General features: G+C 39.8%; 1 protein-coding gene across 11 annotated transcripts in view; it reads right to left on the bottom strand.

Annotated features, from left to right (window-relative positions):
* The window catches only part of gapvd1 (GTPase activating protein and VPS9 domains 1), a 144,995-nt gene that overhangs the window by 113,623 nt on the left and 8,364 nt on the right, over positions 1 to 23,008 (bottom strand). For 7 of the 11 annotated variants that reach the window (XM_043720192.1, XM_043720198.1, XM_043720197.1 and 4 more), the window contains exon 2: positions 11,051 to 11,145. The exons of 3 other annotated variants lie outside the window; for them this stretch is intronic. The gene's annotated coding sequence lies outside the window, so the exon portion shown is untranslated. Of the gene's footprint in view, positions 1 to 11,050; positions 11,146 to 21,272; positions 21,365 to 23,008 lie in introns of all 11 variants that reach the window. One more of the 11 variants, XM_043720194.1, reaches the window with a different exon arrangement.

The raw sequence follows: 23,008 nt of genomic DNA, 5'->3' as shown, positions 1-23,008 counted from the left end.
TTGAGAAAAATAACTTGAAATTTAACAGTGTAATCCTGAATTTATTTGTCATTTCCAAACAATTCTGTTCTAATGTGAATATTGTCAACTTAGTGGGCAGCATGGTGGCACAGGGGTTAGCACTGCTGCCTCACAGCGCCAGAGACCCGGGTTCAATTCCCACCTCAGGCAACTGTCTGTGTGGAGTTTGCACATTCTCCCCATGTCTGTGTGGGTTTCCTCCCACAGTCCAAAGATGTGCAGGTTAGGTGAATTGGCCATGCTGAATTGCCCGTAGTGTTAGATGAAGGGGTAAATGTAGGGGAATGGGTCTGGGTGGGTTGCTCTTCGGAGGGTCGGTGTGGACTTGTTGGGCCGAAGGGCCTTTTTCCACACTAAGCAATCTAATCTAATCAAACTATTCACTATAATGCAATTGACGAATTGGGGACGCTGTTTCTGTAATGTTAAAAGATTAAATTGGAACCTCTCTCTGGATGCATATTAAAAAAAGAGCTAAACTGCACTGAGTGAACATTCTGGAAGTGGATGGGAACAACATTCATGCAAGAATGCTAATCACCCACACCCCAATTAGACAGTCATTTGCTACTACTCCCCTACAATTATCAAATTAAACTATCATTTAATTTCTTCCATTCAGAAATGCTTTCATAAGCCATCTCCTGAAGTTAGATAGTATTTCCCAAGACAATGCAGGTGTGACCTAAGTCAGGAAATCGTTTGCATGATGATTCCCCAGGATGAGGGCATGAGCATTTGCATTATCTCAGAGAATGATCTCATCTTACCATTGTACCTGGGGTAACATGTGAATGTGATGGGGGGGGCTGTCTTGAGAGGCATCTGACTATGGGGAGTGGCCAGAGTATCTGTAAGCAAGGCCAACTTACATGTTTTCTTTGTTCAGTGCCTCACCTTGACTCAATTTTGCATGCTTGTGAAGAGGGTCAAAGGGGTCACCTAGCTTGTCCAAGTTTCAATAAACTTAAGCTGTTTGCAGAAGTTGGTTTGTACGAATTGTATCACGTGTGTAAACCTCTGGAAAAGAACGTAACATTTCTGCAGAACGAACTTTTAAAATGTATGTGAGCTGTAATGTGATTAGAGTGCAAACATTTGGAGCGCTGTTTCTCAAGCGTGACTTTTCTATAATGCGGGGTTGCACAAGACGACAACCATGTTGTAGAAGAACTAACTGTACTCAGTTCAAGATTTTTCCTGTAAATGAGCAAATTATTGTAATTAAAACCAAAAATTTCATTTTCACTTCTAACTTCCCTCATCCTCCACAAATACTTCACCTTGGATTATGTATTTCTGATCAGTCTAGTGATTTTGATTGCTTTATGGTCACATTGTCGGTGGTGCTCAAAACTATTTGAAGTTCTCTTATGCAAGAGAACTCTCAAATTATAGATCACTCATTACATATTGATCATTTACTGAAACTCCCAACACCGTAAAACTTAATCACTCGACCTGTCATTTACTATTTTTTATCCAGCAAATGGGCATTTTCAGATCTTACTAACCATGTATCAATGCCATAGAACACACTAGCACAATTTTAATCAAACAGACTACCAATAAAAAAAGTCCCAAATATATAAATCAGAAATTTATTTTGCTGCAAAATTCAAACATTTCAGGATAAGTGAGCATAACAGCAATGGAAAATCTTGTTAGATCATTCGTGATAAATAAGGTACTTAAACAAGACGCTCTGCTCTTGGATTCACTCTACTGGCATATCCAAAATCCATTATTCTTTGAGAATTCAATGGGACTAAAAATTATTCCACTGAGTATGATAACAATTCTCATTGACAAGCACAAAAACATGGATCAGATTTATGAACAGAATTTGCATTGGCTAGTCAAGCCATTATCTTGAAATTTATTTCTAATATGTGAAACAGATTAATTGTAAAAGAAAAATGTACAATACTTGCAAACTTTCATTTTTTGTCACATCAAGGTTGAGAATCTATTCTGACTAATACCACAATTTAAAAATAAATGTTTCAAATCTAGTTTAAAATATCAATTAGAAAATTCACACTTGCAGTTCAAAAGTTGTCAATTAAAACTGTCGCTTTCAACATCACTAATGTCCAAAACCTGTCACATCTGAGAAAATATTTCTGAAAATTGAACATTTCAGGCTTCTTTAGAATTATTTTTAAAAGCACAGGTAATGATCAGTTCCTAGTTAAACGCTTTGAAGAAAATTAATTACCGCAAAACCATATATTATCTGGAAACTAAACAAACTTCATACAACCTACTAGGAATGTGTTTTTTAATAAGTAGTTTAAAACAAAAATCTTTCCAAAAACATGGCATGAGTGAAAACAAACCAATATGGCACTTTGCAGAACAGTGAGACTAACTTCTGCATCCTTCATCTTGGTAAACCTACATAGTTCTACTTCTCCAATTAGCTGTCCATATTGACTTTCCAAAGGTTTGGCTCTATTCACTGAGTTTTAAGTGCTGCATCGAAGAGTCACATTTTCCCAGCACAATTTATGCATATTACCGTGTACCAAGTTAAAGCTATTGCTGAGCATGTATATCTTCTCTAAATTTAGAATATCAACAGAATCAATGCCATAAACATAGATGACCCTGGAAGAAAAAGCAAATTATTTTTCCATTAAATGCATTAGTGTTAATTTAGATGTAATTTGTATTATAATCAAAATTATGACTGCCATAGTTGTACATATGTTTGCTAAGTTAGGAAGTTAATTTGCAGACCTTTCGCCCCGTGTAGGTGACATCTTGCATGTTTTGGGGCCTCCTGTGAAGCGCTGTGGTACTGTTACTTCTGGAATTTATTTGGTTCCGTTCCTGCTGCTTTCAGTTGGCGGTTCTGGTTGTTCGTTGTCGTGGCCGGTATATTGGGTCTAGGTCTGCATGTTTGTTGAAGTCAGTGGAGGAGTGCCAAGCTTCTAGAAATTCTCTGGCTGGCCTCTGTTTCATGAAGGGCTTTTGCCCGAAACGTCGATTTCGAAGCTCCTTGGATGCTGCCTGAACTGCTGTGCTCTTCCAGCACCACTAATCCAGAATCTGGTTTCCAGCATCTGCGGTCATTGTTTTTACCTGGCCTCTGTTTCACCTGCTCTGTTATTTGTGTTGTCTCAGTTGAATTTGTGATCCTTGGCTCCAACGTGTCTACTGACATTTAGTGGCTAGTTGGTGTTTGTGGATGTGGATCGTTTGTTGTCTACCTGTTTGTCCCATATAGTGTTTTGTGCAGTCTTTGCATGGAATCTTGTAAATTATGTTCATCTTGCACATGATGGGTCTCGGGTCTTTTGTTCTGGCGAGTTGATGTCAGAGAGTGTGGCTGTCGGTTTATGGGCTGTCATGAATCCGAGTAGTCAGAGAAGTCTAGCTGTTCGTTTGGAGACATTTTTAATATAAGGTAGCGTGGCTAGTGGGTTCGGTCGTGCCATGTTCTTGTCACATTGTAATCAAGCCTAGCAGACCAACAATGTTTCGGCAATCTAAAACTGAAAGCACCAATTGGAGTCTGAAGTTATAATTATTACATCAATTACCATTGGGCCTCCTTCCAAAGGAATTCCTGGTGAAAATATTCATTAACTCAAAATATCAAGTCGTTTTTGTTCTCCAACACTTCCCACAGATGCTGTCAGATTATTTGTAATATTTCAGTGACAGATTCTGCATGGACAGTATTAAAGCAAACGATATGACTTGTGCGAAAGCAAACGATATGACTTGTGCATTTGACATTTTCAATCATGGTTTGGATAGGAGGACAAAATAATGAAATGTTTTATCCTACCCATTGGACTGCACAAAGAACAAATCTGCAGCAATGACAAAATATCAGACTTGACTAGGAGGTGGAATTAATCACTTATGACACTACGAGGAGCGAAATTCAAGCTGACGCCACGAATTGCTGCCTCAAAGAATAAAGCATGTGCCAAGGAATCCCACAACTTTGACTTACCTTTGTATTACACAGTTGGCCAAACATTTATGGTCATGTGCTCCCGAGTTTTAAAAGACAGACACAGAATTAGGCTGTTCAGCCCACTGAGGCCGCTCTGCCATTTGATCCTACACTCCTGCCTTTTCCCCATAATTGTTAATCCCCTTATCAGTCAAGAACTTCTGTCTTCAATATATTTGGCCTCCACAACTCTCTTTGACAAGATGTTCACCAGCATATCCTTCCTGAGATGTGGAGTCCGAAACTGCTCTCACATTCCAAAAGGTGACTAGCTATGGCTTGACCAGAACCTTAGACCATCCTATTAGTACATGACTGCTCTCACATTCTAGTCCTCTTGAAATGAATGCTAACGTTGCATTTGCCTTCCTAAAAGCTAACTGAACCTGCATGTTAGCCTGAAGGGAATCCTGAAATAGGATTCCAAAGTCCCTTTGTGCTTCATATTTCCAAAGCTTTTCCCCATTTAGAAAAATAGCATTAGCCTCTACTCTTCCTACCAAAGTCCATAACCTCATGTTCTCACTTCAATGCCCACTCACCTAATCTATCCAAGTCTTTCTGCAGCCTGCCCACTTCCTCAACACTACTCAGCCCTTCATCTATCTTTGTGTCATCTGCAAACTTCGCAACATCGCTCTTAGTTTGTTCATCCAGATTGTTAACGTATAGTGTGAACTCCACAGGACTACAGCTGCCATCCTGATAAAAGCCCCCTTTGTCCCCTACATTCTGCCTTCTGCCATTCAGCCAATTCCCTCTGTCAGTTCCCTTCCCCTAACACCATGAGCTCTCATTTAGCAGCCTCCTGTGCAGCACCTTGTCATAAGTCTTCTGAAATTCCAAATTGATCATGTCCATTGGTTCTCTTTTCTGTAACTTGCTTAACTTCTCCAAAAGAATTCTAACCAATTTGCCTACCAGAAACTGACAGATTAGATTAGATTAGATTAGATTATTAGTATGGCCAATTCACCTAACCTGCACATCTTTGGACTGTGGGAGGAAACCGGAGCACCCGGAGGAAACCCACGCAGACACGGAGAGAACGTGCAAACTCCACACAGTCAGTCGCCTGAGTCGGGAATTGAACCCGGGTCTCTGGCGCTGCGAGGCAGCAGTGATGAAGCAGTGTTGGCTCAGCCTTATTTTATCATGCATTTCCAAATACTCCAGAATCTCAACCTTAATAACGGATTCTAAAAATCTTACAACACCAGAGGTCAGGCAAACCTCTAATTTCCTATCTTCTACCTCCCTGCCTTCTTAAATACAGATGTTACATTAGCTGTTTCCCAGTTCTCTGGACACTTCCCAACTCCAATAAATTCTGAAAGATTACCAACAACTCCACAACCTCCTCAGCTTCTGCCTTCAGAATCCCGTCATGTAACCGATTCTGTCTGGGTGATTTATCCACCTTCAAACCCTTCAGCTTCCTCAGCGCCTTCTCCTTCGTGATGACCACTACACTCACCTTTGCCCTCAACTCTCGAAGGTCTGGCACATTGCATCAGTTTTCAGTGGAAGACACCAAAGTACCTATTCCAGTCCTCCAGTGTTTCTTCATTCCCTATTACTACTTCTCCAGCCTCATTTTCCAGAGGTTCAAGGTCTACTCTTGCTTACCTTTCGTATATCAAAACAAATGACACTGGCAATCTTCTTTTATAACACTAGTTCACTTACAAGCATGTTCATCTTGTCCCTCTCATTGCTTTTTCAGTTATCCTCTGCTGGTTACTAAAAGGTTTCCCAATCCTCTGGTTTCCTACTAATCTTCATCACACTATAAGCTTTGTCTCTTACTTTTTTGTTGTTCTGGACTTCCCTTGTCAGCTATGGTTGCCTCATCCTCCCCTTAGCATGTTTCTTCTTCCTTGTGAAGAATTTCTGCTGTGCCTCCTGAATTACCAGCAACTCCTGCCATAGCTACTCCATAGTCTTCTCTGCTAGGCTGCTTTGCTAGACTGGCCAGCTTCTCATATCCTTGTGAATATTCTGAATATATAATTTCATGTACAAACATTCATGCTCAGCTGCATACCCAAAATTCAGGAACAAATTTTCCAAGTTAAAGAGTATCATTTGCATTTCACGTCTGCTAATTTCACTTCCAGTTGAATGATCGTTTGTTGTCCAAGATACTCAGTTTATCACAACCTTATTTTCCCAACAAGTGGAGAGAGAAATACAATGCAAAGGAATCTTACATTATTTGCAAATAATTTTTCTGTACTCTCGGAAATGTATTCCTCAATCCAGGAATACAATAATAAGTAACATCCATAAATTCACTCACAGCTTATAAGAATTAAGGGCTTGCTTTTGACAGTAGCCTTTTAATTAAATAGGATCATCTCTGACGTATAGACAAGAATTAGAATAACAACTTAAGAGCTCAAGTCCAGAGATGTACAAAAGATTATATAAATGAAAGGGAAGTAGAATTAGATTTTGACCAGAAATACCCAGATTTAATGGCATCTTTGGAGAAAGAGTTAACATTTCAAGTCAAATGTCCTAGAAGAAGTACATGCAATTTGAATTGCTTAACATTTCTCTCTTTATAGATGCTACCAAGCTGCTGAGCTTTTCTAGCGCTTTGTCTTTATTTCTGATTTCCAGTATTCACAATACTGAGCTGGTGTTTTGCTTTTCGATGGATTTTATCAGTAGCATGCCATCAGCAATAAAAGTGAAGGAGTGGAGTCTTTTGTCTCTTCCTCATTTGTATTTTTAGCTAACACTAAATTTACTGCACTGCAAAAACAATTATATAGAATATAAACTAAAATTAGAATCAGTAGATGCAGAGCTCTATTTCTCATCTAGTTCTACAAATGTAAATCAAAACCAGGTTAAAGGCTATTCAAAATAAACAGACAACAAAATATGCTCACTCATGGCAGCAATCCAGCATGTGCAAAAATAGGCTTTCAATATTAGTAACTAATCATTTAGCATCGAAAAGTTGCATTCAGCCACAACGTCTCTTAAAATGGATTTTACAAGAACAGGCCAACAGGATTGATGGGGAGAAAAAAAATCACGTAACAACTTGAATGAAAATTTAGTATGCTCAAGTGTTAATGTAGCAGCATTAGGTTCAGAGACAATTCAACAGAAAAGACAGAATGTTGCTTTTAAAAATGAGTGCTCTTGGAATGCACTCATTTATTAAGTTAAACTACCATTTTAGCTGGGGTGGGCTGCAGTGATGGTGGTAGTAGTGGTCACAACAGAGTAAGCTGCCCCGAAACAATTGAGAGAATAGATGGTGCCAATTAGAAGAGTTCTGCCAGAACATAAAATGCTGAAGGGCAATGGCATTTGAGTAATCGTTATCGCTGAAGCAGAATTTTGCTTCTAAATCAGGATTTAGAAGGAAAAGTCTCCAATTATATGTCCTGCTGATACACAGTCATTTTTGACTTAACGTCACGTTTCCCTCCAGTCTTGCGAGGAATGGAAATATGTTTCACTGCATCATACAGTCCCATGACAGACTAAGAATTGTGTATTACTGGACAAGAGTAGTTGAAAACTTCACTCTGCATGCAGCATTTAAAATAATCCATTAAATCATATAACACCTGGACTTGAGGAGAGTGCAGAACAGGCATACCAGGAGAAGCTCCAGCCATACCTAAATGAGGCGTCAATCTGGTGAAGTCATAATATCAGACATCAACACATGACAATGGAACAACACGCAACGCAAAACCAGGCAATCCCGAGACAAGCTGATCCCATATACTGAGAGCACTGACATTTAAGATTAGATTAGATTCCCTACAATGTGGAAACAGGCCCTGCGGCACAACAAGTCCACACCAACCCTCCGAAGAGTAACCCACCCAGTCCCACTTCCCTCTGGCTAATGCACCTAACACTATGGGCAATTTAGCATGGCCAATTCACCTGACTTGCACATCTTTGGACTGTGGGAGGAAACCGGAGCACCCGAAGGAAACCCACGCAGGCACGGGGAGAATGTGCAAACTCCACACAGACAGTCGCCCAAGGCTGGAATCAAACCTGAGAACCTGGTGCTGTGAGGCAGCAGGGCTAACCACTGAGCCACCGTGCCGCCCACGAAATTTGTCCAAACAGTTGCTATTCAAAAAAACTAAGACAAAGCAAACCTGGCAAATTACCAGCCTTTTAGTTTCCTCTTGATCAAAGCAATGGTCAGTGCTGTCAAATTCTAATTACTAAGGAATAACCTCCTCACTTACATTTAGCTTGCATTTCATTGGGGCCCTTCAGCTCACAACTTCATTATGGCCTTCATCCAAAAACAGGCAACAGCAAACCAAGGGCTCTTGTGACACAGTGGTAGAGCCCTTACCAATGGGCCAGGAAGCCCAGATTAACATCCCATCTGCTCCAATAACAATTCTGAACAGGTGGATTGGAAAATATCTACTTAAGTGAGCATATTCTTTAAAAGGTGCTTGTGGCACAGTGATGCTGTCCCTATCTGAGAGTTAAAATACCTGCGTTCAAGTTCCATCTGTCCCAGAAATGTGTCAAAATATATTTGAACGGGTTGATTAAAAATATCTACTCAAGAGATGAATTCCAGAATAAGGAGAAGCAAAGTGACCTTGACAGAGTAGAACATAAAGGAGCCAGAATTAAACCAGACTCAATGGGAATCAGGGAAGACTTTGGTTGGAAATATACCTAGCACCAAAGATGATGAATATGATGCTTTAAGTTAGCAATCCCAGTCCCAGAGCAGTAGGTGGTCTTCACAGTGGTGTCTGAGGTTCAACTTCGGTTGCTCCATCTTCTAACTTTATGATTGAAGTGCGGATACTCAACGATTTCACAGAGTTCAGCACCAATACAAATATCTTCATCCTTTAAAGCAGTCCACATCCACATGCAACGAGGTCTGGACAACACCCAGACTTGGGCTGTTAAGAAACAAGTAACATTCACGACACTAGTGCTAAGCAACAATCACCTCAAAACACAAAAACTATCCATCTTCCATGACATAGGGAATTAGCAATGGTAATTCCACTATGAAAATCCTGAGCATTACCATTTATAAAAAATGCAACTGCAGCAGACCAGATGTTGGCCACAGAAATATGTCAGAGACTGGGAATCCTGCAAAAGGTAACTCTCATCCTCGCTGAACAAAACTGTCTACTATTTACAATGCACAAGTCCAAAGTGTGATGAAATACTCTCTACATGCCTGGGTGACAGCAGCACAAAGCCTATTTGAATGCCACTCCATCTGTCATCTGCAGTACTCACTCCCTCCATCACAGATGCAAGTAACAGCAATGTGGACCATCTAAACCATGCATTGCAGCAATTTATCCAGGCTCTTTCAACAGCATGTTCCAAACTACGCAATCTACCAGGGAAGGCAGCATACCTAATGGAAACATTACCCCTTCAACATCCACTTTAAATCGCATATCATTCTGACTTAGAACTGCTTTGCCATTCCCTCACTGTTGCAGAATTAAAATTCTAGTACTACCTTCCTAATAACACCCTAAGTGTTCCTAATCCTACCACCCCTCAAAAAAATTTACTGAGTTTTCCAATAAGTTAGCCCTTCTTAAAGGGCTCAACATTGTTCACAGAATATTCAACATGCCCATGAACTCCTACGGATCAATGAATAGCAAAAGTTCCATGATTTAAAAAAAAACGGCAATAAAGCTTTCAGGTTGATATGAAACTCATAAGCAGAACAGAATGCTGACAATTTCCTTGTTTTCTTGTGCATTAGCAGAATGTTCGACAGAAAGTTAGCACAACCAGGAGTACAATGACACATCAGGAAGTGGGATCACAACTAGATGAACCACAAGGCCTAATAACAAAAGACCTGCAAATCAATTCAGCTGTGTACATCAATTTCAGTGAAACCCATCCAGTCTTTCTGCGGCTGAATGAAATTATGAATGTGGAAGATGTAATCTGGCAAGGAATTCTACTTATAGTTTAGTCATCAGAAAGCAACACTCCATAAGTAATCATGTAGTATTCACATTTTATCTATGTGAGAGAAAGATAGAGGGTAAGCTGATATAAAAACCACCAAGTAAACAGACACAAATTACAGCATTGCACAATTGAACATAGATTCTTTGTTCAGTTTTTACATTCCTGCAGAACCTTCAAAAACATTGACAGTCATTATAACAATTGGACTTTTCACCTACATCCACAACAAAGAACTTTTGAATCAATGGCTGTGATCAGGAATAGGAATGGCTAATGTTTGTCTCTGGGAAGAGAGGGTATTGTGGGAACTCAAATAGCCATCAGTTGTCATCAGTTTACAAAACATAGACTTCTATTTCCACAATCCAAATTCTTACACTAATCTGCATGATGCAACACAGCAGAGAAGTACAAGTTTGACACCACCTCTATTGAATTTCCAACCAGAGTGGAGATGGAAGTGCTTCCCATCAATGAGCAAAGAGCCACATCATATGATCTTTAATATCCAGTAGAGAGAATCTGGCTGCAAAGAATAGGTGATCAATGTTAAGGCCACCGGAGAAGACAACAAGGGAAATACGACCCCAGCCCCAAAGACCAAGTAGATGGAAACATCCAGCTTTTAACAGTGACATTATAAGTACAGAGGAACCTAGATTACCCAAAGAACAAGGGCGGGGAGTATTTCATTCAGTTAATCAAAATCCCGACAATCAAATGCCAGTTAACAGTTTACCCAAGCACTAGGACCTTAAGATCTTTCCAGATAATCAAATGCCAGATAATCAAGGTTCCTCTGCATATAGCACCCCAGGCTTAGAAATAAAATAAATGGTAGTCATTCCCAAAGGCCTGTACAATCAGAACCCAAGCGAGGATAAAATCCAGTTGCAAGTACCCTAATAATATATATACCACATCTTTTAATCTCTTATCATGATCACCATATTATTTATCACCCAAATTATATCCAAAACAAACTTGTGCTTTCAAGAGAGGACCTCAAAAAATAAAGACTACTCTCTTATCTGACATACATACCAAATATATTTTTTAAAAACTCACCTATCAGCAACCTTCCGCAGTAGGATTTTTGCAGAGGTTGATAACCAGCAAATCTAACTCAATTTCTGAATACTGGGTTTTTTGTTCAATTTGACCTGCAATCAAAATGTAGAAAAGAAAATCTTTTGAGCAAAGTAGGTTGTTTCTTCTGTCTGGGGACACACAACTAATTCTGCATGATCAAGCATACCAAAGTAACGCCTGACTAATTTGCTAAGAGAGGGAGTAATTACAAAATGTAAACAAACATTACAAAACAATTAAAGCATTAGTAAGGAAGTCAATCTACCTTTTACCCATTTGCTTCAAGCATTGTTCAAAATGAAATGTTACAAATCAGACAGTTCCTATTTCAATTCTGCCACAACTAATCCTGTAAGCATTTGAAACTGAAAATAACTTCTATGCATCAAAGCCATTTGGTTTTACCAAATACTGCATTCTGAAAGATTTTGTAACCAATTAGTTCTCTAACTTGCATGCTTACTTAAAAAGCAAGTAGAGAATTTTAGTAGCAGTATATTATGTTCAGATTAACACTGCCAACATTTGCAACATTTACACCACAACAAATTGACTATTTCTGTTTATAGTAAATAATGAACAGCTTGTAAAAGGTTAATTGTCAATCAACAGCTTATTGCAAACTCACCAATAACGTGGCTAGTATGTTATATTGAAATCCATCCCTGAAGAAAAAGGGACAAATGAAATATGGAATAATTACACTATTTATTCTAAGACATTTCGAACTGTGGTCAGTGAGAGTTGTAGATTCCATTCCAGAGACTTGGTAAAATACTCTGGAATGGTGCTTAAGTGCAGCACTAAGTCTGTACTGCCAGAAGTGCTAAACAGTGGCCTCATGTCTTCTCAGTAGAAGTCTTTGATTTGCCATCAAAACTGTCATTACTGAGGCATATAAAGAAACAAAGTAGCCATTTTGCATAAAACCTACTCCCGTAAAATAGTTATAAATTAACAATAAATTATGTTTAAAAGATATTGATTGCAGTACTCCCACATTACAGCATTAAAGTCTTGACCTCTATTAGATAATAATTGTGCCCTGACAGAATAGTGTTTTCTGTTCTTGAAGTACCCATTGTTATGCTACGTGATTAGGATTTGCTGGAAAAAAGGCAAGCAACATTCATGCTACATTAATGCCAGCAATGACTGTCTCCAATAAAAGACAATCTACCCATCACCCTTTTACAGTTATTGTTTCCATCACTGAAGCCCCCACAAGAAACATTCCATTGAGTAGAAACTCAAATATATGTGCCATATAAAATCAGTGGTTTGGGAAGCCTTCAGAAATGAGATGAGAGTCCAGAGAAAGTATATTCCTGTTAGGATGAAAGGAAAGGCTGGTAAGTATAGGGAATGCTGGATGACTAAAGAAATTGAGGAGAAAAGTGAGGCCTGCAGATGCTGGAGATCAAAGCTGAAAATGTGTTGCTGGAAAAGCGCAGGTCAGGCAGCATCCGGGGAACAGGAGAATCGACGTTTCGGGCATAAGCCCTCCTTCAGGAATGAAGAAGGGCTTATGCCCGAAACGTTGATTCTCCTGTTCCCTGGATGCTGCCTGACCTGCTGCACTTTTCCAGCAACACATTTTCAGCTAAAGAAATTGAGGGTCTGGTTCAGAAAAAGAAGGAAGCATATGTCAGTATAAGCAGGATCGATCAAGTGAATCCTTAGAAGAGTAGAAAGGAAGTAAGAGTATACTTAAGAGGGAAATCAGGAGGGCAAAAAGGGGACATGAGATAGCTTTGGCAAATAGAGTTAAGGAGAATCCAAAGGGTTTCTACAAATACATTATGGACAAAAGGATAACTAGGGAGAGAATAGGGCTCCCAAAGATCAGCAAGGGGGCTTGTGTGTGGAGCCACAGGAGATGGTAGAGATACTAAACGAGTATTTCGCATCAGTATTTACTGTGGAAAACGACATGGAAGATATAGAATGTAGGGAAATAGATGGTGGCACCTTGCAAAATGTCCATATTACAGAGATGGGGCTGGATGTCTTGAGATGCATAAAAGTGAATAACTCCCCAGGACCTAATCAGGTGTACCCTAGAATGCTGTGGGAGGCTAAGGAAGTGATTGCTGGGCCTCTTACTGACATATTTGTATCATCGATAGTCACAGGTGAGGTGCCGGAAGACTGGAGGTTGGCTAACATGGTGCCACTATTTAGGAAAGGTTCTAAGAACAAGCCAGGGAACTATAGACCAGTGAGCCTGACATCAGTGGTGGGCAAGTTTTTGGAGGGAATCCTGAGGGACAGGATATACATGCATTTGGAAAGGGAAAGTGAGGTCTGCAGATGCTGGAGATCAGAGCTGAAAATGTGTTGCTGGAACAGCGCAGCAGGTCAGGCAGCATCCAGGGAACAGGAGAATCGACGTTTCGGGCATAAGCCCTTCCTGGAGGGAGAAAGAATTATCGCCCATGTGCACAGAGACTTGAGTTCATGTTCTTCTCTCTCGAACAGCAGCTTCTTACTGAATTATATAGTCACTTTACATTGAGGAGCATCCAGATAAGGCAACATAACTATTAATTGGATGACCAATACTATTGATACCCATGATTGCAAAGATTACACCTTCTGATGTTATACAAGGCATGTTCTTAACCTGAACTGGCTTCACAAAATGAATACTTTTCACCTTGTTAAACTGACCTTACATACTGAATGCTTCCAATATTGTTAAGTGGCTCTACATAATGAATGCTTTTCCACTTTGTTAATCCATTACCCTTGCTGCCAGCACTCCATTGTTAACTGCAAATTCTTATCTGATCAGAGTCATGCTCAACTGAACCTCTTGTTTCACAAAACTCAAAACGTAACTCTTTCCCTACTTGGTCATACCCTGTACACTTTCTCACCTCCAAGCAACTCAACACACTCACTGGAAATACACTGCTGTTCCTTCAGTGCCACGGGGTCAAACTCCTGGGAACTCCTTCCCTAAGAGCATTGTGTCGACCTACAGCACATGGGGTGTAGCAGTTCAAGAAAGCAACTAAGCACCCACCTCCTCAAGGGCAACTAAGGACAGGCAATCATTGCTGGCCACGCAAGGGACTCCTACATTCTAGGAGTGAATTTTAAAACTCCTGTCAGCATACATAAACATGTGAAATACAACAAAAACAGAAACTGTTTGAAAAACTTAGCAGATCTGGCAGCATCTGTAGAGAAAAATCAGAGTTTAAGTTTTGGGTCCCGTGACTCTCCATCAGAACATTAAATGCCAGGCAGTGATTGCCTCCAAAAATGGTTAAATGTTAACTCTGATTTCTCTCCACAAATGCTGCCAGACCGGAGTTTTACCAGCAATTTCTGCTTTTGTTTCCATTTCCAGCATCTGCAATTCTTTTGGTTTTATGTAAAACAAAAATTTTATGCTTATATTTAGACCAGTTTTTCATTGCCAAATCAAAACATGTATATAAAAGCTGGAGGAAAAGAAAAAAGAGCAACTGAACATGTATATTTTGTTTTCTTAATCATGACAAAAATCAATATATTATTACATTGAAATTAAGAATGCTTCTAAAAATATCCTGACTCAATTTTCATTATTACTGGACAAAATAGATAAAACCAAATCACCAAAAAGATTTACAGTTATCCCTCTCTGATAGTAGAGGAATTTTCTTTGTCAGTGATATCCAACAGGTTAGCCACGTGTGGATATTTGATAAGATAATCTATCTGACTGCATTTAAGTTTCTTTCGTCTACTAACCACCACTAGCATAATCAGCCATGTTTTCCAATGATAAATTTTCATGCAAAGCCTGTTAAGGGAAATGCAAACCACAGTTGAGGGAGAGGGCAATAACTAAGAAATAATTAATCAATAAATATAAAAAGTACCAGCTACGATAATTTGACAAGACAACCTCAGTTAGAACACGTGCAAGGCGCAAGCAATTATATTTAAATCTTGTTGTGTACTTGGTGGTCAAATTGGGCAGGATGATAAATCTATTTGAATAGATATTTTCTCAGCAATTATGTGCCCACAGATGCCCAGTTCAGGTTCTGCCAGGGCCAGTCAGCTCAAGTTCACTATAGCTTCAGTCCAAGCATTAATAAAAAGCTGATTTGAACGAAGAGGGAGTGGCTGCCCTTTCCATACTTGGCTCATGGCTGCCATGATTTCATCAACGAGTCAGAGCAAAATTGAAGTCAATGGAAATCAAGCAAACTCTCTGCTGGTTGGAGTCATGACTACCATAAAAGCAGATGGTTGGGGACTTTTGAAGTCAACTGGCTTATCCCAAGATGTCGTTGCAGTAGCTCCTCAGGCTAGATATTTTCTAATCAATCTGTTTAAAGACATTATTACACACCTCTGTAGTAGTTGGAACTGGAACCCAAGCTTTACTAGCCCAGAGGTAGGGGCACTATCATTGTAGCCTCATAGGGTAGTGTCTAAGAACGAACCATCTGCAGATGCTTTATCATACTCTTTCCTTCATCATCGGGTTAGAAGTAAATAAGCATGTCTGTCAATAATTGGGAAAGGGAGTGGCATGGTGGCTCAGTGGTTAGCCACAGGTTTGATTCCAGCCTTGTGCGACTGTGTGGAGTTTGCACATTCTCCCAGTGTCTGTGTGGGTTTCCTCCAGGTGCTCTGGTCTCCTCCCACAGTCCAAAGATGTGCAGGTCAGGTGAACTGACCATGCTAAATTGCCCTTACTGTTAGGTGCATTAGTCAGAGGGAAATGGGTCTGAGTGGGTTACTCTTTGGGAGGGTCGGTGTGGACTTGTTGGGCCAAAGGGCCTGTTTCCACACTGTAGGGAATCGAATCTAAAGGTTCAGCACAATTCATGATACCTCAGATATTGAAGCAGTCCATATGTTATGCAGCAAGACCTGGACAATATTCAGGCTTCGACTGGCAACTATTAAGTTACCTTCATGTCACACACTACCAGACAATGACCATCTCCAGCAACAGACAATCTAGCTACCTCTGAGAAAGCGTACAGGGTATGAGCAGGTAGGGAAAAAGAGTACATTTTGACTTTTGTGAAACGAGATTCAACTGAGCTTGACTCAGATCAGATAAGAACTTGTAGTTAACAATGGAGTGCTGGAGGCAAGGGTAATGGGTTAACAAAGTGGAAAAGCATTCATTATATAGAGCCATTTGGTAATATTGGAAGCATTCAGTATGCGAGGTCAGCAACAAGGGGCAAAGTATCTATCGTATGAACCCAGTTAACAAGGTTAAGAACATTCATCGCATAACAGTAAAGAGCTTGGTCTCTGCTAATGATACTTGTTGATTGTAAACATTACCCAATTAACCCCACCACCCCGTGGCCTAACATTTCAACTTACCACCTACTCTGCTCTCCTTCACCACCAGACGCCTGGAGGAAGGACACCTCATGTTCCACCTTGGTATCCTTCAACCCCACACCAGCAATGTGGACTTCACCAGTTTCCTCATTTTTCCTACCCCCACCTTACCCCAGTTCCAACCTTCCAGCTCAGCACCATCCTCATGATCTGTTCCATCTGTCCTACCTTTACCCCAGCCCCAACCCCTTCCCATTTATCTCTCCACCCAGGGGCTTCCAGCCTCATTGCTCATGAAGGGTTTTTGCCTGAAACGTTAATGTTCCTGCTCCTTGGATGCTGCCTGACCTGCTGTGCTTTTCTAACACCACTCTAATCTTGACAATTAAATATGTATGTTGCCTTATCAGGGTGCTCCTTCCTGTAAAATGACTATCTAGCTCATTAAGAAACCATTGTTCGATAGAAGACCGTGCACATGGGCGATCGTTCTTTCTCCCTCCAGGGCCCAGAATAAAGATAGAGGTGGTAAAGCTACTGTGTCTGAGCATTTTGCTTTGAACTCAGTGGTGGAGAAGGAGGGGGCGGGGAGGGGGGGGGGTTTACAACTGACCAAAGTCTGAACTGGCTCAGCCATGTAATACCACATCCACAAGAGCAGTTAGGAGTTCTGTACTTACTAACCTGCCTCCTTATTTCCCCCGATAATGCCTGCCAGCCAAATGAAAGACCACTTGATTGACACTCCCATCCACATCTTTCAACATTCTCACCCTTCAGCACTGATGCAGAGTGGCAGCAGTGTACACCATCTACAAAATACATTGCAGCAACGTAGACATACTATTTGGAAAACTCTTTCCAAACGTACAAGCCATACCACCTCGAAGGACAAAAGAAGATGCATAACTGATGATGGGTATGAACCCCAAAAAGTAAGATATTCTGTTTCACTGGCTTATCCTAGTGCTTAGAGGCAGTGGGAATTCAAGGGTTAAAAAGGTCCTCTATTGGAATGATTGCCAAATGTATTTGACTGTTTGCCTGTCCAGTGGCTAACAGAGACCAGAGGTCACAGCAGGAGTCTGGTTGCCCCTGAACCAAAGCTGTCGTGTGTGCTTCGCTCCCAGCCCTGGGTGAAGATACTCGCTTTTTGAATAGGCCTGTCAGCCCTGATCAGACATCCCATTAACTACCTCCAGTTTCCATTCAGATACTTCCTTGCCAGTTAACAAGAGTAAGTGAAGACTAATCACACTGATACTAAAACCTATTTTCTACCCCTTTATCAATTAGCATGAGATTCAGAACAGTACTGTCACAAGTTTCTGTAAACGGTTTAATATCACCGCAGGAAGGCAGTGATCTCCAGCTATTGAGGGTGAAAAACACATTGTTAACGAGATTTCTATTCTGCCCTGTGATGTCAGAATCCTTCATATCAATTATACTCAAACAAGATATTTTAAAAATGCTGTTTACTTGTAACGTTTAGAGATTCATCAGGGAGTGCCTCCACAAGACGACTGCCAGACACCTTTGGTGGCACTCTGGATTTTTCCCACAGTTTTCAGAAATGACGTGTCCAGGATCTGAAGCTGGTGTTATCCGAAATTTACTTTAACATGACAACGTCACCACATGCAAAGTTGCCTCCAAGTCACAAACCAATCTGACTCAAAACTGTATCATTGTTCTTTCACTCTTTTCTGGATTAATATCCTAAAACTCCATTCTGAGCACTTTGGGTGTACCTACAACTCAAGGACTACAGTAGGTCAGATCCCCACTGTCTCAAGGGTAACTTGGGATGAGCGATGCTAACTGGCCTCTGCACTGAAACTAACATTTCACAACTGAATAAAAATAATAATAAAAAAATGTATAAATTCAAGTAAACATACATGTGGTGCACTACACACAAGGTCACATTTCTAATATCAACAGAGGCTCATCCAAATATTTCCAAAGTGCAGCATTGAAGTGACAGACAAGATATCTGGCTCAAGTCTCCAAAATGGAACTAGAACTTTTGTTTCAGAGGCATATATGAAGTTACTTTAAAATAAATGCAACATGAAGCATAACCATGTGCATGAAGACTTATTTACTGTATTGGCAGTTTAAGTGCAGATACAGGAATCTTTCATGGAAATAAAGACAGAATATCCAACAAAATATATCCCAAACCAACAAATCCTGATCCAGATATCCAAATTTGCTTCACACGAACATTAACATAAATTTTGATTTCTTATGTGTAAACTAACAGAAGCTCAACTAAATATATACACAGGTGTCACGTGCTAATTTCTCACTCATATCTTTTTAAAAATAAGAACTTTTCTAGCACCATGCCCTGCTGGTTTCCTCTGACCACTAAATAACAAGAACTTATAGCAGATGTCCTTTAAAGAAGCTCATCAGCTCCAATTTAACAAAAAATTGCAATATTAATTGCTTGATGTAAAGCTTTAATCCTTAAAATGCTCCAATATGTCATTATATACCTCTGGAGCATATGGGGCTTGAACCTAACTCCATGCTCAGAATAGGGTCATCAGCATTGTGCCGTAACAGCCCATCATAGCATGTATATACCCAGATTCATAAGTTTCAGAAGTTTGGAGTTTAGTATTATCAGGATAAATTTATCATTTAACTGATCACAGGTGGTGATCAGGTACCATTATCTTTCCAATAGTCAACCTCACAAACCAAATTACCACAAGGAAACAGATTTATCATTGATGGACACTCACGGACAATGACGACTCTCTTCAACTTTCGAGGGAGTCCTTAGGTGGCTGCACAGACCGATGCAGCTTTCGCAGACTGTTCCACCTGGAGCAGGTGCTGGTCATGGGAAGGTGGTGGGTGGGTAGTTGGTATGGTAGCATGGTCCTCATGTTATTTTTTCCGACTTCCACTTTCTCGCCAAATGACAAGTCTAGAGGTGCTTGATGCCTTCCCAGATGCTCTTCAGCTTTGGATGGTCTTTGATTCCCAGCTGTCTGTGGGAATGCCACACTTCAGGTATTACTGAAGTGCTTCCTCTGTCCACCTGATGCTTGCCTGCCATTTCAAAGCTGGGAGTAGAGCATCTGCTTGGGAAGACTCATATCAGTCATGCAGACGACGTACCCAGACCATCTCAGCTAATCATGGGTGGTCAGTACCTCAATGCTGGAGATGATGGCCGAGTTAAGGATGCTGATGTTGGTGCATCTTTCTGCACATTGGTGGTACTGCTCCCAGCGCCTTATGTTGTCTGCTGTAAATAGAGCACATCTCACAACTATATAAGACGGTGAGTACTACCACAGCTTTGTAAACTGTGATCTTGATGTCAGATCTGATATTGTTGTCCTTGAACACTTTTCCTCAGGCAGTTGAAGGCTCTGCTCGCACTCTGGAGGCAATGCTGGATCTCTTCATCAATAGCTACTTTGGCTGACAGGATACTCCCAAGGTATTGGAAGTAGTCAACATTCTCTAAAGCCTCCCCGTGAACCTTGATGATTGGGGGTTCACTACACAATGGCAGGGAGGCCAGGTTGGTGGAGGACCTTAGTCTTTCAGATGTTCAGGGTGAGACACATGCACTCATATGCACCCATAAAGGTGCCAACACCACTCTGGACTACACATACTCAAACATCACCTGCATACTTCAGTTCCATGACACTGGTTGGTGTGAGTTTGGTCTTGGCTTGAAGGCAGCAGAGCTTGAATAACTTCCCGCCGGTTCTGTAAGCTAGCTCCACTCCAACGGGGAGCTTGTCAGCCATAAGGTGAAACATCACAGCCAAGCAGATTGAGACGTTTTGGAGCGATGACACAGCTCTGCTCAACATCAGTCTGAATGAGGAATAATTATACCTATTTCCCCTCTACTCTAGGCTCCTGTCTTTCACTGACTTTAAATTCATAATTGCCAACAAACATTCTGCATATCACTGGCACTCCTGACTTGCAAAGCACATTAACTGTGCTCTGCTTCTCCAGAAACAGAATAAAAGAGTAATGCAACAGTGGAATGATATATTTTCGGATATTCAACAGTTTGCTTCAAGCTAAAAAGTAAACATTCTGCAACTTAAACCTACATTTTGCTTTAAAATTCATCCAAAACAGTATTACAAAAATGAATCAAATAAATTGTCATAATGGTACACTTAAGAGTACAGCTGTAAGAACATATTACCCACTTGTCCACATGTTATTGTGGAGCCCCGAAGACCAAAAGGAATACATTTCTTTATTAAAAATATTTACACAAAAATGAACTTAATTGCAACATTGAGACCTTAAAGTAAGCAACACCTCCAGTTTTTTCCTGCAAAATGCAAAATAAACATGAGAAGTAGGTTTCAAATATAAAGTTTTCAGATTCATCTATGAACACACTTTTACAAATATTTAACATGAAAAACAGCAACCTCCCTTAGCCAAATGGTCTTTTTTCTTATATAAAACATTATTGGCTCAAATGATGTGTAAAAAATACTGGAATTGCAAGTTCAGCCCAGCAACAGATGTGGATAAAGTCCATGACTGGATTATGCACCCAAGTGTATAGTTGCTGCAAATGAAACCAAGATGAACAAAGAATGGACACAAATAAATTTAAAAAAATTCCTGCCTATGAGGATTTTCTGGTAAGAAATGTTTACAATAAAATAGGTCAAACAAAGGTGCAAAAATAAATTACCAAACAATGAGAGAGAAAATGAGTAGATCAAAGACAATTTTAGGAAACATTGCAATGATTTTGAAATGTTCAAAGTATTTAGTAGAAAATTGCTTCACACATTATCAATTGATTTAAAGTTTAAAAACTGTCACACAATTATAATTTTGCACCATGTGCACCACTTACAATATTTTTGCCAAATTCTTCTGAATGAACAGCAGCAATTCAGCCAGCACAAAATAAACAGCAGAATATCTTTTCCTTCATTCCTCTGGGCCCTGGGCATGCAAAGAACAAAACATCCTCTGTATGTGGATTTTTCTTTTGCACAAAATCCAAGGATTACAGACCAATAAAAATTTACAGATGTACAGAGGTTCTTATTTGCTAACCCCTAAAAATATATATTCTCTTTGTTAAACTATACCTAGGAATATGGAATAGTAACTCCAACTGATGAATTTAATGTATCTGCATTGCATACTACTGATAGCATGGCCAATTCCATAGTTAAACATGATTATCTTGAGCTTTTTGTAAATCATCACAAAAGAATTAGTTACTTCTTCCCTGATGCATAAAAGATAACTGTTCAGCCCATTTGTAAACATTGTCTTCCAAGTCTGAGTCAAAACAGTAAAAGTTGGCAGATATAAGCTAAACAATTTAAGCACCATAATAATTTGTGGGATTTTAAAATTAAACTTCACTCAGTCCAATTATTGTGCCTTTCATGAACTACCCACCTATTCTCACCCAATCATGCATGATTCCCCAATGAAGAAATGACATTCATGTCCTGAAGCTCTATAAATCGAGTACAATAACCAGCTGCCACAGGATACCCAGTGATAGCTAGTGCAGCCTTCAATTCTTTCCTTCCATTTAACAGGTGCATGTCAGGCTTATTTCTGTACGCAACTGACTGCCCAAAGTGGATCACAAGTGTCCGTGATAGAAATTTATCATCGTTAGCTTAACTTGTATTTGCTTCCATTATAATTAGATGGCATTCAAATTCCTTATTCAGAAGAGCATGTGTTAACGTCTCCCCCCAAAGACTGGAAGACATTTTAATGAAGTAATGACAGCACACTGTACCATCAGAAATCTCACCTTTCAGCTACAGCGATAAAATAAACCCTTCTTAGGTGGGTGTAAAAGATTTCTTGCCACTTTCTATAAAATCAGAAGCATTCTCTGCGTTCTATTCAATGCTTAATAGTCAACCACTAAGACTAAGAAAAGCTTTAATATAACATTTGTTTCACTGCACTTGATTGAAGTTTGCTGTGTTCAATACAGCATCTATATTTCCTAGATTATAACAATGGCATTGAATCCAATGGACTGCATGAGGAATGATTTTAAAATCCCACAAGTTATTAAAGGTGCTAAAATTGAAGCAGAGTTTAGTTTATAGCTGCCAACGTTGGCTCTGGATTGTCCTGAAGTCATGGAAGGTACGGCATAAATGTCAGTTCTCTCATTTAATGTGTCAACATCCTGCTTATGAAGTATTACTTTATTGTGAAAATTTAAAATATACAGATGCAGAATGCATGACAGACAATAACAACTCCAACATGGGCTAGTCAACACAAAGGTTTGGTCAGTCCCCAATCAACATTCTCACCCATCAGTAACTAACATCAGAATTCTGAGGTACAAATGTAGTTAAATTAAATTTTCATTTTTTTTTTAGAAAGAACTTTCAACGATGTTTATAAAAATGTTGGAAAGAACCAATCCATTCCCTGTTATAGCAGTGGGTGATTGAGCCCCAAGGAACTCTCTATCAGTGTTACTTCAATCAATTGCTAGAAATGATTGAAAATAAGATCTCTGTCCTCCCAGTTACCCTTTCTTTAAGAACACATCAACATCTATTTTGTATCATCTCATGTTTTACATATTGTTAC

The sequence above is a fragment of the Chiloscyllium plagiosum genome, chromosome 30, assembly GCF_004010195.1.
Source record: "Chiloscyllium plagiosum isolate BGI_BamShark_2017 chromosome 30, ASM401019v2, whole genome shotgun sequence".
NCBI classification, from domain to species: domain Eukaryota; kingdom Metazoa; phylum Chordata; class Chondrichthyes; order Orectolobiformes; family Hemiscylliidae; genus Chiloscyllium; species Chiloscyllium plagiosum.
Note: the sequence above shows the minus strand (reverse complement) of the source record. Positions and strands in the feature narration are given on the sequence as shown.